The sequence below is a fragment of the Acipenser ruthenus genome, chromosome 12 (genome assembly GCF_902713425.1).
Source record: "Acipenser ruthenus chromosome 12, fAciRut3.2 maternal haplotype, whole genome shotgun sequence".
NCBI classification, from domain to species: domain Eukaryota; kingdom Metazoa; phylum Chordata; class Actinopteri; order Acipenseriformes; family Acipenseridae; genus Acipenser; species Acipenser ruthenus.
In genome coordinates, this window is record NC_081200.1 from 1,405,680 (window position 1) to 1,420,289 (window position 14,610).

Sequence of the window (14,610 nt, forward strand, 5' to 3'; positions counted from 1 at the left end):
AAAAACTCCTGCTAAAAATCGAGGAATACACTGAACGCATGAACGTCTGAGACTTTAATCATTAGAATAGCAAGTGATGCAGTGTGCTGCTCTTGTATACATGAAAGACTTTGATGACATATTCTCAATTTAAAAAACTGAAAAGCAATTTATCCAACTTGCAAGGGCTGTATGTGAAACGAGACAACGTGAAGGAAACAACACATATTGTGTGCTAAAGAAGTTAAATGTTTGATTGTTAAACTAATAAATACAAATAGTCAAAAAATGAAATGCTGCACAAGATTGACACAGACGAATATTTATTTGATTTTACTTTTTTATTTAACAAGAGAAGTGTTTGTGACAGTATTGTCAACACCTGGAATTGTGGAGCAAGTTAGAAACACAAACCTAAGATAGCATGATGTAAGTCAAGCAGGTTAGTTAGAAATGGGTAAAGCACAACAATGGATAGGGAAGCACATGGTAAAGCGTGTGAAATAACCATTAATTAAGTATCCGCCCCAATGTTAAAGAATCAGTTATATACCAAGTATTCACTTTTTGTCTAACTAAAGTAAACTTATTCTGTAAGGAATGTTGTCTTCTGATATCAGTACCTACCTATTTGACCCATTGAACACAAACATGTAAAATTTGATTTAAATACAAAACAAGATTATTTAAGTTTAAAACTCCACGACCTTATGCAAGTGTTTGTGCAGTTTTACTATGTATTCCCCATGGATATGCTCTGCATTTGCCATAGCTTACCCTGGTTTGCAATGTTTATTAATATGCTTTACCATACCTTGCAATTCTTTACAATGCCTATCAGTGCTATACCATGCTTTCACTGTGCTCTGTTATACATTGCCATGCTATTACTGTGGGAAGCTTGTCTATGGGCAGCTCCCCAGATGCTGTATTGGAACTACTGAAGGAACAGGAAGAATTATGTGGCCAACTGGAATGTAACTATGATGAAGCTTCAGGCCAACTGCCATTTAACCCAGGAGTTGAGTCTGCCCTCAGTTTTCCCTTCACTTGTTTTTTTAATCATTAGCCATTATTTTGTGAAATAACTGTATGAACATTTCTTTCAGGTGATTTCTGTTGTGGCCCGAGCAATGGGCTGTATGAATGCTTTTCTCATGTACTCCAGTGAAACACTTGCTGTTCCTTTAACACATGCTAAAACTTGTATATATATATATATACTTCAAAACCCTGTGATGCCCAAGCATTTTTGAAATGAGAAAAGCTACTTTATTTACGTAACTAGATTAAATTTCTTGTATAAAACACATTTTTTTACACCCTGTCTGGCAACACATAATGTACTTCATATGAAAAATTCTGGTTTGTGAGGCTGGATTTAAAAATAACATAGAGGGGTGGCTAAGCATTGTATCAGATGTGATACAGAAATGGGCATGGCAGGGAAGTTCTATTTTTTATTGTTTTTTTTTTAACCTGAATACACTCACTTAGTTTCGGGGACACACATTTATAATGGACCACATGGCCAAATGTAAATGTAAAGAAATGTGCGCTAAAGACACATATAAAAACACATATGTGCAACACAGCAAGACCGAGTAAGCTCACGGTGCCTGTGAAAAGCAGTTTAGTTTTACCGGCGTGTTGAATGACCCAATTCATGTGTAAAAGGCTTCGCTGGGGTGCGGAGGGGGAAATCAAAAACTGAAAGAGGCAGTCATTAAACCACAGGAGCGTTTGGAGCTCTGGGACCGCAGAGGTGTTTTGTATTTATCAGATTTCAGACAAGAATGCCAATAATGTAACCTCTTAGAATTTGGCAGCGTGAAGCACATTCAATACAGTTCTTCTCTCTCTCCCTCTCTCTCTGTCTCTTTCTCTCTCTCTGTCTCTCTCTCCCTGTCTCTCTCTCTCTCCCTCTCTCTCTCCCTCTCTTTCTCTCTCTCCCTCTCTCTCCCTCTCTTTCTCTCTCCCTTCTCTCTCTGCCTTGGTCCATGCCAAGCCCAGTCTGCATAAGTGTCTCATTCTGGTGTTATCTTGCAGACTGTTTTACAAAGAGTTTCTTTTTTATAGGTTCTGTGGGACAAGCTGTTAGTCTCTTTTAAAGCCAGCCTCTTCTGGCAACCACCCCATTTGGAAAAAAAAAACAGAGGAATAAGTTGACACCTCCCGGGACATACAAAGTGGTTTCTGGTGGATTTATTTTATTGGGGGGGGGGGGAGTAGGTAGTAACTGAAGTAGTATACCGTCTGGATTGATTTCCTTCGCCATTTTCTTCCAAGTAACCATGTTTTGTTCAAAACCACGAATGAACCATGAATGAACAAAGTATTTAAGTACCTTAAATAGAAGCCACATAAGCATCAGTTTTGGACTATACATAATAATAATAATAGTGCATGCCTTAAATAAATACCTAGTTTGGAATATCCCCTTCCCCAATGGCATTTGTTTGCTTCTGTCTGATTCTAGACAGACTGTTAAACCCGGGTGGGGTGTACCCTGTCATGGATTAAAGATCTAACTGTGCAAAACCAAACATTCCTGCAGAAAGCCTATTAGCCCAATCATCAGTCTTTTCCAGCTTTTATTGTTTGTTTCTTCCTCTTTTTGAGTGGATTTTGCCTCCCTGTGCGGTTTTCGCTGCCTCTAAAAGCCCCCTGGCTGCATCGTTGATTTAGGGCTAGGCCACGGGCATTACAAATTACAAAATCCTTTACTCTGCTTTACCAGGTCTGTACCTGCCACTGCTAAGATCGGTCAGCTCTGGAAACAAAAGGATAAAGAAGAAAAAGAGAAGTTAAGAAGGAGAAATTAAGTGTGCTGTTGTTAAGACATGCAACCCCCCTCTCCTGCCCTTCTTTTTTTTCATCTGGAAACAAATCCCCTGTGTTCACAATGGCAGGATTATTAAAGTGGGGATTAACATTCCAGACAGATTTTAACACTCTGGGTGACACATTTTAACAGTGTTCTCCTGTGTGCCCTTCATTGTAGCTGACAGGCCACACAGCTAAGACAGAGCGGTTACTGAAGCTGCTCGCAAAGGGGCCAAGCCGTGGTCAGCTGGAAAGCAAATCCCCCTTTCAGCTTTTAAGTGTCCAGAAAGCGCTGGACTGTGGCTGTGGAAGGAATTACAGTGGAGAGGAACCCAGGAGCCAGAGAAGTGGCAGACTGTAATCGGCAGCCAGTATTAACTCCGCACAAGAAGAGTTTCAACGAACATGAATACCTAACAGAGCTGGCACTGCCCGCTAGATTATTGACCAGGGACATAGTTATTCAGCACGGAGAATCCGCTATGAATGAATGGCAATGCATGAATGATGATGATTGCAATTGCAGATGATTTATGAACTGTGAAGGGCGTTCAGGGCCTGATGACTGTGGTGGGCACTCAGGGTCCAGGTGAAAGATAAATTTCTGTGGGTGCCTGACAGCTACCTGTGTGAGGCCGGCTGGAAAAAACATGAACAGTTGCATGCATCCCAGTGCCGCATATAGAAAGTGGCTATGAGCCGCCGCCAAACCATGAATAAATAATAATAAATAATGAACACACTCCACAGTGGAGCCCACCCACCTATCCCCCAAATATTGAAATTAATGAAAATCAGCAGCTGAGACACGGCCCGTCCCGCAGAGCATGACTGCGCTGGGTGAGAGAGCCCAGCCTGTCCAACCCAACCACTCACCCTGCAGAACTAAATATGAACTGCTCTGCACTCAGGTAATGAAAAAAAACCCTACTCACATATTTTTCAATTTTCATGAAATCCATATCTGAGGGCAGCCCGTCCTCCAGGCTCTAAGCGGTCAACTCCCGTTTCAGCCTCCCAGCACTTGACTGAGCAGCCGAAACAAATAGAAGCGACATGAAAGAATAACACACAGCGCTTTTAATGCGCTTGCTGATGACGTATTGGTTAGGGGCGGATTCTCCTTTGCAGAAAAGCAACCAAGTTTACAATTCCTGAATAGGTAAAAAGGCAAGAAACGAAAGAGGAGATAATTCCTACTTTGGGAATTATTGCTATTATGAAACTGTTATTAAGACACAGTCTGCTAATCCCGTTCTGCATTTTGATTTAATAGTAGCACCTTGCAGGTTTAAAGGTGTATAGGAAATATGCATAGTACATGTAACCCCTTGAAGATAAAGCGATAGAGGACAAACACCTCTGACTGCCCCTGCTTTTTATGGAGATGATATTTCAAGAAGGGTAGTGTGTGAGCAGCACGTTGCTGACTCTCAGTCTGACTCTCAATCTCACTGTCTCTGCTTTCCCCTGGAGATGATATTTCAAGAAGGGTAGTGTGTGAGCGGCGTGTTGCTGACTCTCAGTCTGACTCTCAGTCTCACTGTCTCTGCTTTCCCATGGAGACGATATTTCAAGAAGGGTAGTGTGTGAGCGGCGTGTTGCTGACTCTCAGTCTGACTCTCAGTCTCACTGTCTCTGCTTTCCCCTGGAGATGATATTTCAAGAAGGGTTGTGTGTGAGCGGCGTGTTGCTGACTCTCAGTCTGACTCTCAGTCTCACTGTCTCTGCTTTTCCATGGAGATGATATTTCAAGAAGGGTAGTGTGTGAGCAGCGTGTTGCTGACTCTCAGTCTCAGAGAGGGAGGGTGCTGGTCTGAAAGCCTCTTGTTTGTGTGGCTGACTTTATCTCCGCGGAGCCGGGCAGCACTAGCCTGCTAGTAAGAGCTGTGATAAAGGCTGTAGGTGTCAGGGGATAAAAGCCATCAGATAGTGCAGCAGCAATATAAGAGAGATGCTATCTAGAGCTCGAGTAAATACCAAGCACTCTCCCTGCTCATTTCCTATCTGCTCTGCCTGGATTATTGTTCATAATGACAGGCAGACAGGGTAGATGGAAGAAGAAAAAAAATTCTTAAATATCTGCATTGATCTGCTGGTCTGTTAAAGTTACCTGTTAGTGATTAACAATACATTATTACAATACAAAATAGAAAGTTAATTCACAGTGTTTCAGCATTACTAGTCCACTGGCTACGGAGTCCTTTACACACATGGGTGGCTGTGGCAGCCGTCTCTAAGCTGCTATATCTTCTTTTGCCATTAACTCAAACTTAATGCCTCCTGGGGGAGACTAAAGAAAACACATTTCAGTTAATAAATAAAAAGCCAGAATGACTCTGCAACCCAAGAGGGTAGTATTACATTGACAGTCCATTTTCATTCATTTTGGTACTGTGTTTGTGCCCAGCCTCAGTCTGAAGAGCATGAGGTACTGGGTTTGTTCCCAGCCTCTGTCTGAAGAGCATGAGGTACTGGGTTTGTTCCCAGCCTCAGCCTGAAGAGCTTGAGGTACTATGTTTGTTCCCAGCCTCAGCCTGAAGAGCTTGAGGTACTGGGTTTCTTCCCAGCTTCAGCCTGAAGAGCTTGAGGTACTGGGTTTGTTCCCAGCCTCAGCCTGAAGAGCATGAGGTACTGGGTTTGTTCCCAGCCTCAGCCTGAAGAGCATGAGGTAGTGGGTTTGTTCCCAGCCTCACCCTATGCATTAGGGTGCCTTGTCTCGTCCTGTGTAGCAGCCGGTGGTGACCTATAGTGTAACAGGATGGAGGCCATGCAAAATAGCCAGGCTCCTCTGAATACGTGGTTATAGAGCTTTGAACCTCACTGCCTGTTACAATAGCAAGCCTGCTACATATCAATAAAATCAAATCAAACATTAATCCCCCCCCCCACACCTTTACACCTGTGAGAGCATCTAATATTGAATTACTATTACATCTATTTATACCGCTACTACAACTACCACTACACTACTGCATACAAAAAATATATATTTTAATTATTAAGAAGCATAAAAAGAATCCGTAAAAAGAAAAAATTGTACCTGAACAAGAATAATAAAGGACAGCGCTTCCAATCTGTTTGAGTCAGTCTGTAACAAGTTACCTTTGTCAGCCGGGAGCACTCCACTCACAGTTTATTAGATATGCAGTTAAAAGCCTTTCTTGCATGGGTCCCTCTGCATGAGTGCCCCCATCTGTATTGCAGCATAATGATTTTTTCACACGGCATTAACTTAACACACCGCAGCTAGCTGAGAAGAGCAGGACCTGCAGCTCTAATTGAGTCGGAGGGAGGGAGCGCAGTGGCCCTGAAAAAATGTGTAACATTGTCACAAAGACGGCTGGAGTGGGTGGCGTCAGACCAGAAGCAGGAAATAAACAACAGAGACTTGGGGTTTTGGTGAGGCTGAGCGCATGATCGCGCTCAGCATTTAATAATTAACAGACAGAACAGAAAATAAAAGGTTTTAAACACAAAACAGGACACGGCACTTGCGCCAAAATTAATAGACAAACAAAACGTACTAAACACTTAACAAACGGTGCACGGAGAGACAAACAAACACGGTGAGTACAAACACTTCTAGATTTCACTTTACTACTTTCCTCCTTCTCCTCACCCGTTCTCCACTCTCGAACACCCAACCCTGAGTGAATGAAAATGTGTCTATATATACTGTTGTGCTGGGATTCAATTACTAATTAATTATTCACTTGAATCCCAGCACGTGAATTAATTCTGTGCAACCCCGTGCTCACATATTACATTTAACCTGCACGTGAAGTGATTTGTGCCCTCCTCGTGCCTAAATATAAATCTACATTTTAACTCACACGTGAAACACAGACCCTTTTATATCCCGTGTACCAATGACTATACACCAACATTAACACACGCAACATACAACACATAATAAGCACACAGGGGCGGGGCACATTGCCACAAACATTTGTGGCTTTTTCTTTTTCTTTTCTTTTTTTCACGTCTGGTAGGCACTGGGGACGGCTTTTCACAGCTGCACAGGAAGGACTTTGTACCTTGCTGGCAGAGCAGGACTGTAGAGCTGGGCTAATCAGGAGAGACAACCAGGAATGGGATCCAGGAGGACTCCAGAGACCTCTGCTAATAGGGACAATCAGAGAACACTGTGGGGAAGAGAGGGAGCCTGCTAGCTTAGGCTAATTGAACAATCAGGACCAACACAGAGGACACTAACGGTTATGGACTTGCTTAGTAATTAACAGGCCTTATTGTCCCATGCTGGTCTGTAATCCGAGTAATTCCTGTTGTGTGAATTACTGGGTAGTATTGTCATTATATATCTATAATGATATATGACTGAGATATTAACTTTGTTTGGTATTCATGCATTGTCTTTTTTGTAGCATATAGTTATCCACTGGGGGTCATACTCTAGATTACTCCTCTGACTGAACAGACTATATTTGAATTCTTGTTCCTCCAGTCAAGTTTTCCATTTCTCTCAGTGTCGTTTAAATTAAAGCAGAATTGTGTGAAGTGGTTTGTGGTTCACAGGCCCTGCAGTGTTGTTTTTTTCAGAAAAAGTTATGCTATTTGATTATTGTCTTCCAGCGTAGATCATTTCCAGGGGTGTAGTTTGCTGTTCTTCACTTTTCATTGAAAGTTTTGATGTTGAATGTCAATATCAATAGTTTGGCATGGAACGTGTTGTCAAAAAGTTAACATGGAGAAAAAAGTTTGTTTTTTTTCAATGATTTATTCCCCCCACTTGAATGGCACAGAGGGGGTCTGGAGATCGTAGCTAGGGGAGGTGAGTAAGGCTGGAATGAAGCGAGCTGGAGAGGAGGTCCCACAGAGGATGAGCAGACTGGCTAGGAATTCAACCTGACAGGAAGCATGAAGATACACATTAAATGGGATGAGCAGAGACCTTGGAATGCCACAGTGAGACAGAGAGAGAGATCTGGCATAGCTAGCCTTGCAACAAATAGCCCTGCTGCAACCCAATCCATCCATTGTAGGCAGCAGCCATCCTGCTCTTGAAGAGGGGGCTGGGTAGCTTTCTCTGCTCCTGCTTCTTCGGGTTCTGGTTTTGAATATGGAACCACATTTCCAGTTATTTACTTATTTGTTTGCATCCAACTGAAGTAATACTATGAGTATTATATTGTAAGGAAAATAAAACTGGAAATTAAAAAGCAATCAAACAAGCACAATCTCAGGAGAAACAACTCTGAAGGCCACAGGCTGCAGTTTTTTGTTTGTTACCAGTGTATTTTGCTTTCCACTCACAGTTGTCAGTGTTGCAATAACAGCAATCACAAAAGTGCACAACAATGATTGCTTTATTAACTTTAAAGCACACAGACCATGTGACTGTTGCGTTAAATGAACAATATGGAAAGCAGAATTATTTTTCTCCAGTCAGAGCTATTCTCTCCAACACAGTTCATAACCCCATTCCAGCTGTTTTTTTTCTGCCCCAGTGATTAAAACAGGTGCAAACATTTAGCATTTACAGAATATTTAGACATGTATTCAGCTGTTTGCAATCGAAGCATATCTCATTGTCTCTGCGGACAGCGGTGAAGAAATCTGATGGGGTGGTTGGAATTCTCGTAAACCTGCCATTTAACCTTATTGTATAACTGTCCAATGAAGATGTAGTAGATTGGGGTTTTCCTGCTCTGTATCACTGGCCTTGTTTACAAAGCTTAAACTTGTGGCTCTTCCAGGTATACAGCCACTGCACTGATTGAGAGTGCAATGTATCCTTTAGAAAAGTGTTCCGTAGCAAAATCATAGCCAAGTGTAGTAAAGCCTAGGCAAGCATTGTAAAGCATTGTACCAATACCCTGGTAAAAAGCTTATTAAACTGTAGTCAAGCACAATGAAAGCATAGTAAGTCACAGAAACGCACTGCAAGATTGCAAAGAACTACAACATTACTGAAAAAAAAACCTTCAGGGCACATCCTAACTGGGAAAGTAAACCTGGCCCCTGGAGGGATTAGTCCCTGTGTTTCAGCAGGATGTAGAGCTGTTGGTTTACCTCCATACACTTCTCCAGAGTGTGCTTACTGTTAGGGAAGATCCTCATGCCTACTGAACCCCAGTCCACTCTGGAGACTGATCACACCTGACTATATCTACCTTCGGTGCAGTCCACTCTGGAGATGGATCAGTCACCTGGCTATATCTACCTTCACTGTAGGAGTTCACTCTGGAGATTGATCAGTTACCTGACTATATCTACCTTCCATGCAGGAGTCCACTCTGGAGATTGATCACACCTGACTGTATCTTCCTTCCCTGCAGGAGTCCACTCTGGAGATGGATCAGTCACCTGGCTATATCTACCTTCACTGTAGGAGTTCACTCTGGAGATTGATCAGTCACCTGGCTATATCTACCTTCCCAGTAGGAGTCCATTCCAGAGACTGATCACACCTGACTATATCTACCTTCGGTGCAGTCCACTCTGGAGATTGATCAGTTACCTGACTATATCTACCTTCCATGCAGAAGTCCACTCTGGAGATTGATCACACCTGACTATATCTTCCTTCACTGTAGGAGTTCACTCTGGAGATTGATCACACCTGACTATATCTTCCTTCCCTGCAGGAGTCCACTGTGGAGATTGATCAGTCACCTGACTATATCTACCTTCCCTGCAGAAGTCCACTCTGGAGATTGATCACACCTGACTATATCTTCCTTCACTGTAGGAGTTCACTCTGGAGATTGATCACACCTGACTATATCTTCCTTCACTGTAGGAGTTCACTCTGGAGATTGATCAGTCACCTGGCTATATCTACCTTCCCTGTAGGATGATGGCTTGTTGTCTGTTTGATTTAGAGTGGAAGATGTTGCTGCCCTTGGTTAAATGTTAACCCAGCATTTGCTTTTGTTAGGTGAGTGAGTGATCTGGTTAGCCCCCCTGGGAGGACGCTCATCGCACTTACAGTACCTGTACCTGTAAGTACGTGCCTTTGACTGATTCTGGGGGATGAAAGTAGGAACAGCCCCTCCAGTTATTAATGCTCTAACTTGAACTCAACTGATTTCTACACTTCCAGACAAAATATACGCTCAGAAGAAATACCTTTTATGGCTGCATATTGAACTCTTTTCAACATGCTAGCTATCCTTGAATCGCTTTTTTTTTTTTTTTTTTGCCTAGAGGGAAAACCCAAAAGCTCTCTCACGGAAAATGATCCTTAGAATCTTGGACACAGTAACTCTGTAGCTGAACTGCATAAACTGCATAATACATCATCCATTCCACACTAACTGTATCGAACTGTGTTATAAAGTGAATTTTAATGACCAAGGCAGTGGCAGATCTTAATCCTGCAGCTCTTTAAACTCTATTTTCACCCTGCTGCTGCCCTCCCTGGTATGATTTATTGAGCCACTTATTGACATCTCCATTTTATGAACAAAAATACAGTGGAAAGAGGCACACAATAGAAAAGTGAATGCTACCATTCTGCCTTTGTCCAGTACAGTCAAACCCTCACAGAGGACTCTGAGGATTTTAATTTGAACCCTGAAGGGGTTAAAAGTATCTTTCCAATTTGTATTGGCTTGAGTCTGTCTCCCTCTGTCTGATCGCACCATCAGCATTCTCTTGTGGTCATTCTTCTAGCATGGCACTGTTCTTGAATATCTATCCCCAGATCTTTCCTGTACCAGATTCTACAGTGAAGAAACAGGAGTAGATATTGTTTCAATGTGTGCTTGTTTTATTACATACTGTATGTTGATAGAGTTTACAATATGCGTCTTGTATTTTAAAACAAGCTATTAAAGTAGGTTTCTGTAAAACCAAGTGAAACAGACTCACCGACCTCGCTGGCAACTTTCCCTGAATTAAATTAGCTTCTATTCCACCTCTGTGTGTCTGCCACTGTGTGCTGTGATGAAAAAAAAGAGGTGAGTTTAAAAATAAATAAATTAGGTTAGGACTGCAGACTTTATTTCTGAGTGACCGATTAAGCAATATTGGAGAGGGGCAAGTAATTGATGACACCCCTGCAGATCCATGCCCCCTGCTCGCTTTCCCAGCATCCGTTTGTGATGACAAATGTGGCATCAAAGCCAGAATGAGGTCACCAGAGTGAAGGGGAATGGTTATTAGAGATAGACTCAAAGAAATGAAAATATCAACACACTTCACACCTGAGGAAGTTCCTCTAACTGATGTATTCATGGGACCCACAGTTTCATCCCAAACTCAAAGGTTAAAGCATAAACCACTAATATGAACAATGCTTAGTTAAGGTTATGACCTGAACACAACTCCCCCCCCCCCCCCTCCTAGTTGCTATTGGCAGCAGCCAGTTTTTGCCTCTTATTTTGCTTTTTATTTGCATTATCACTTGGCACCCTAATTGTGATGAAAGCTACTCAGTTCTTCACTTTTTTTTTTCATATTTCTGCATATGCAAATATGGGGCAATTTTTTTTTTTTTTGGAAAGCAAAAAAGCACCCAATAAAACCACCAAACCAGGGGGCTTATATGTAGTCTTGTAGTCTTAAGTTGTTTCTTATTTGTTTTAGAATTGGTTTGTTTTTTACTTCCACAACAAAACAATGTGGAGTAAATTTGAGAAGCAGGTTTTCACTACAATCGTGTGCACCTTTAGTAGAACACCCCATTGCTTCTGTCGTTTTGATTTGTTGTGCATGTGAAATCAAACCACTGGAACTGGAAATCTTGGAACATTTACAAAATAGGCAAATTTGTGATTGTCTAATTTAATTGATGACTTTAATAGGCCACACATAGCCACAAATTGTAAAATGCATGTTGTTTAAGATGCCTAATACTGACCAAAAATATAAATTCCACTCAGAGGTTTTCATGCAGGTAGGTATATAAAAGGTATAAATGCCCCTGAGGTGTTCTTATACATGTGCACACTGCTCTAGATGCATGGCAAAACAAGGTACTTCCAGCAGCTCTTATGCACTCAGTAATACATATTGTATAGATATTCAGTCAGGACAATCTTGCATTAAAGAACCACCTTTATTGTAATACAAAATCTTATAGATTCCAAAAACCCAAACAATGGTTGAAGAAAAATAAAAAGTAGAATAGAAATAGTTGGAGCACTGCCTCATCCTTCGGAGCTTTACAGTGCCGCCTGCTAAAAGCAAAGAATACAATAATAAATCTATGCGACGTGTTCAACCCGGTGAACCAAACATATTAGGCAGAGGAGCATCGTATACCGCGCCGAGGCTGGGAGTGAGGTGGTGGTGGGTGGGGAGGAAGTGCTAATTCGAAAGCATGGCAGTACTGCATTTGTGAAATAGGTTTATATACCTGTGATAGGTTGATGGGAACTTGTACCATGTTTTTGTATAAGTTTCATTAATTAATCCAGTCACCTACCTCTGCCAACATTCCACAGAGTAACAGCCCTGAGGTTTACTATCCTCTGGCTAGGGTCTGTTTTGTGGGATGCTGAGTGACTGTAAGTGTAATGCTAAGTGACTGTAAAGGTGCTGTGCATATTCCTGCTGGTTTAATCACATTGTGTTTCTGTATTTCTGGAAGTGCATTTCATATATATATAAAAGAGTAGAGTGGTTGACCTTTGACTCCTGAACCCACAGCGCCCTTTGTGAGATGAGTGTTCCTAGCAAGCCTTTTCAGAACTTTCAGAGAGTGAGGGCAGATTGGTCTTTTTTATAGTTTCCTAATTGACACCACCTCCCACTGGCCTCTTTCACTCTATTCATGGATAAAGCCTCAAATATTTGCAAACATTTCAAAGCCATCACTCTGTTTTTGTCTGATGCTCATTTGCTGTTAATTAGCCCTTTCTGGCCTGTTTAAAACACCACTTAGCCATCCATCTCACTCCCCTTCCCTCTCCCCCTCCCTCTTGAGTATCTCCACGCTTCCTCTCTCCCACTGACTCTCTCCCTGTACAGTTCCTTTCAAATCCATGCCAGAATATAGGTGTATAGTTGAATACCTCACTGATAAAAAGTTGAAAAGGAAGCACAAGAGATGCACACAGGATGAAACCCTGCCAGATGAAACAAACCACTTTTCTAAACTTCCTAAACATGTAGAAAGTATTGCAACTACATACACTGTAATTGATCAACCCTAATTGTACAGACAAAAGCACAGTTGTTTTTTGTTTTTGTTTAATTACATCTTAATAGTGACTAAATATTCAAACAAATTACTACCACTATGACTACCATGACGACTTCTGATAATAATAATAATAATAATAATAATAATAATAATAATACAAACAGAAAATCTGTTTATTTGATCATATGCTGATGTAAAGAATAAGACTTTGTTTCAGGCTCATTTGGTTGTCTTGCATGAACGCATATCCTGGCAACAATGGTTTCTAATGGAGATAAGGTGATTCTGAATTAATACTGCAGCTCATGAATTCAGCTCGGGATAAAAGCCATTTAGTTCAAATAGACATAAAAGGTCAGTCTCTCGGGATGACGTCTAAACAGATGATACGAATTGAATGCGAGGGCAAACACAAAGCAGAGCTTGCATTAGCTGATTAACAATGGGTACGATGCTGTCTTGTAATTTACTGTCTGGTCTCAGAGCGCAGCCAGTAACGCAGTGCTAAAGGTCAGTCAGGGCTAGTTCAATGGCTTTGTTGTTATCGACCGTTGAGATAATAGGAACACAATGGCAAAATGTTTTAATTAATACTTTGGAAGGAAAAAAAACCTGTCATGTTAACTTCTGCTAAAACTGCTGACAGCATTGCCATTCATAAGTCATTCCCCGGGCCCTCTTACCTTTTTAGGGTTGGCAGGGTGGAAATGTCCTTGTCTAGTGCACTTAAACTGGTGCTGAAAAAATGATATAGATACAGTTATATAAAATGATATATATGCAGCAGGGCTGGCCAGAGTTGGTTCTTCCACTGGTGGTCTTTGTTCCAAATTGTTTAATTGAACCAATGGAATCTCTATCCAGACCCTGAAGTAGTTAATTATATAATTCTACCTGTTGAACCTGGAGTAGAACAGCTCTCCATTACTGTGATTGGACACCCTGATATACAGTACATACACTAGCTCATGATTCTCTGCAGGGATGTTGCACAGCATATAATGTATGAAACTGAAAGCAGATTCACCTCACCTCAGTGTCTTGAAAATGTGCTACATATTATACCATTCCATGGTCAAGCTCATGTACAGTAATGTGCTAAAAACAGGAAGACGCCATACATGAATTCACCAGTGTTCTTCATGCAATTTACATAGACATTAACTTAAGTATTTGAATAATTATCTGCATCTTAGTCAACCACCGTGACCACATATTGCAAGTAAAAGAACACTGAAGCCTGATAAACTATTAGGAAGAACACACACACATTGATCACACATTGCTCTTAAGCTAGGATAATGTAGTTCTGCCAGCCCGGTTAAGGATGATTGATGAGGCAGAGAGGATCAAGCCACATGGTTAATATAGTCAAGGAGGCAAGGAGGTGTGGGTGTCCTGGGGTGTGCACACTAGCCTGAGCTCCGTCCTCACCATGTATTCACTGCCCCTTTCTATCTGTGAATAGACATGTGCACGAAGCAGAAACCTTGATAGTGAACCATACTGAATGTCAGGAGATTCAGAAGGAAAACGAAAGACCGTCTTTTTCTTTGGGTTTGGGATGGAAGCTCAGAACATTAACTGACAACACTGAAATCTACATGTAACAAACACAGGGGATTTGTTACTATTACTTTGGCTGCTAAGCTCATGTCTTCATTGCTATCACCTGCGTCATTTTTCTT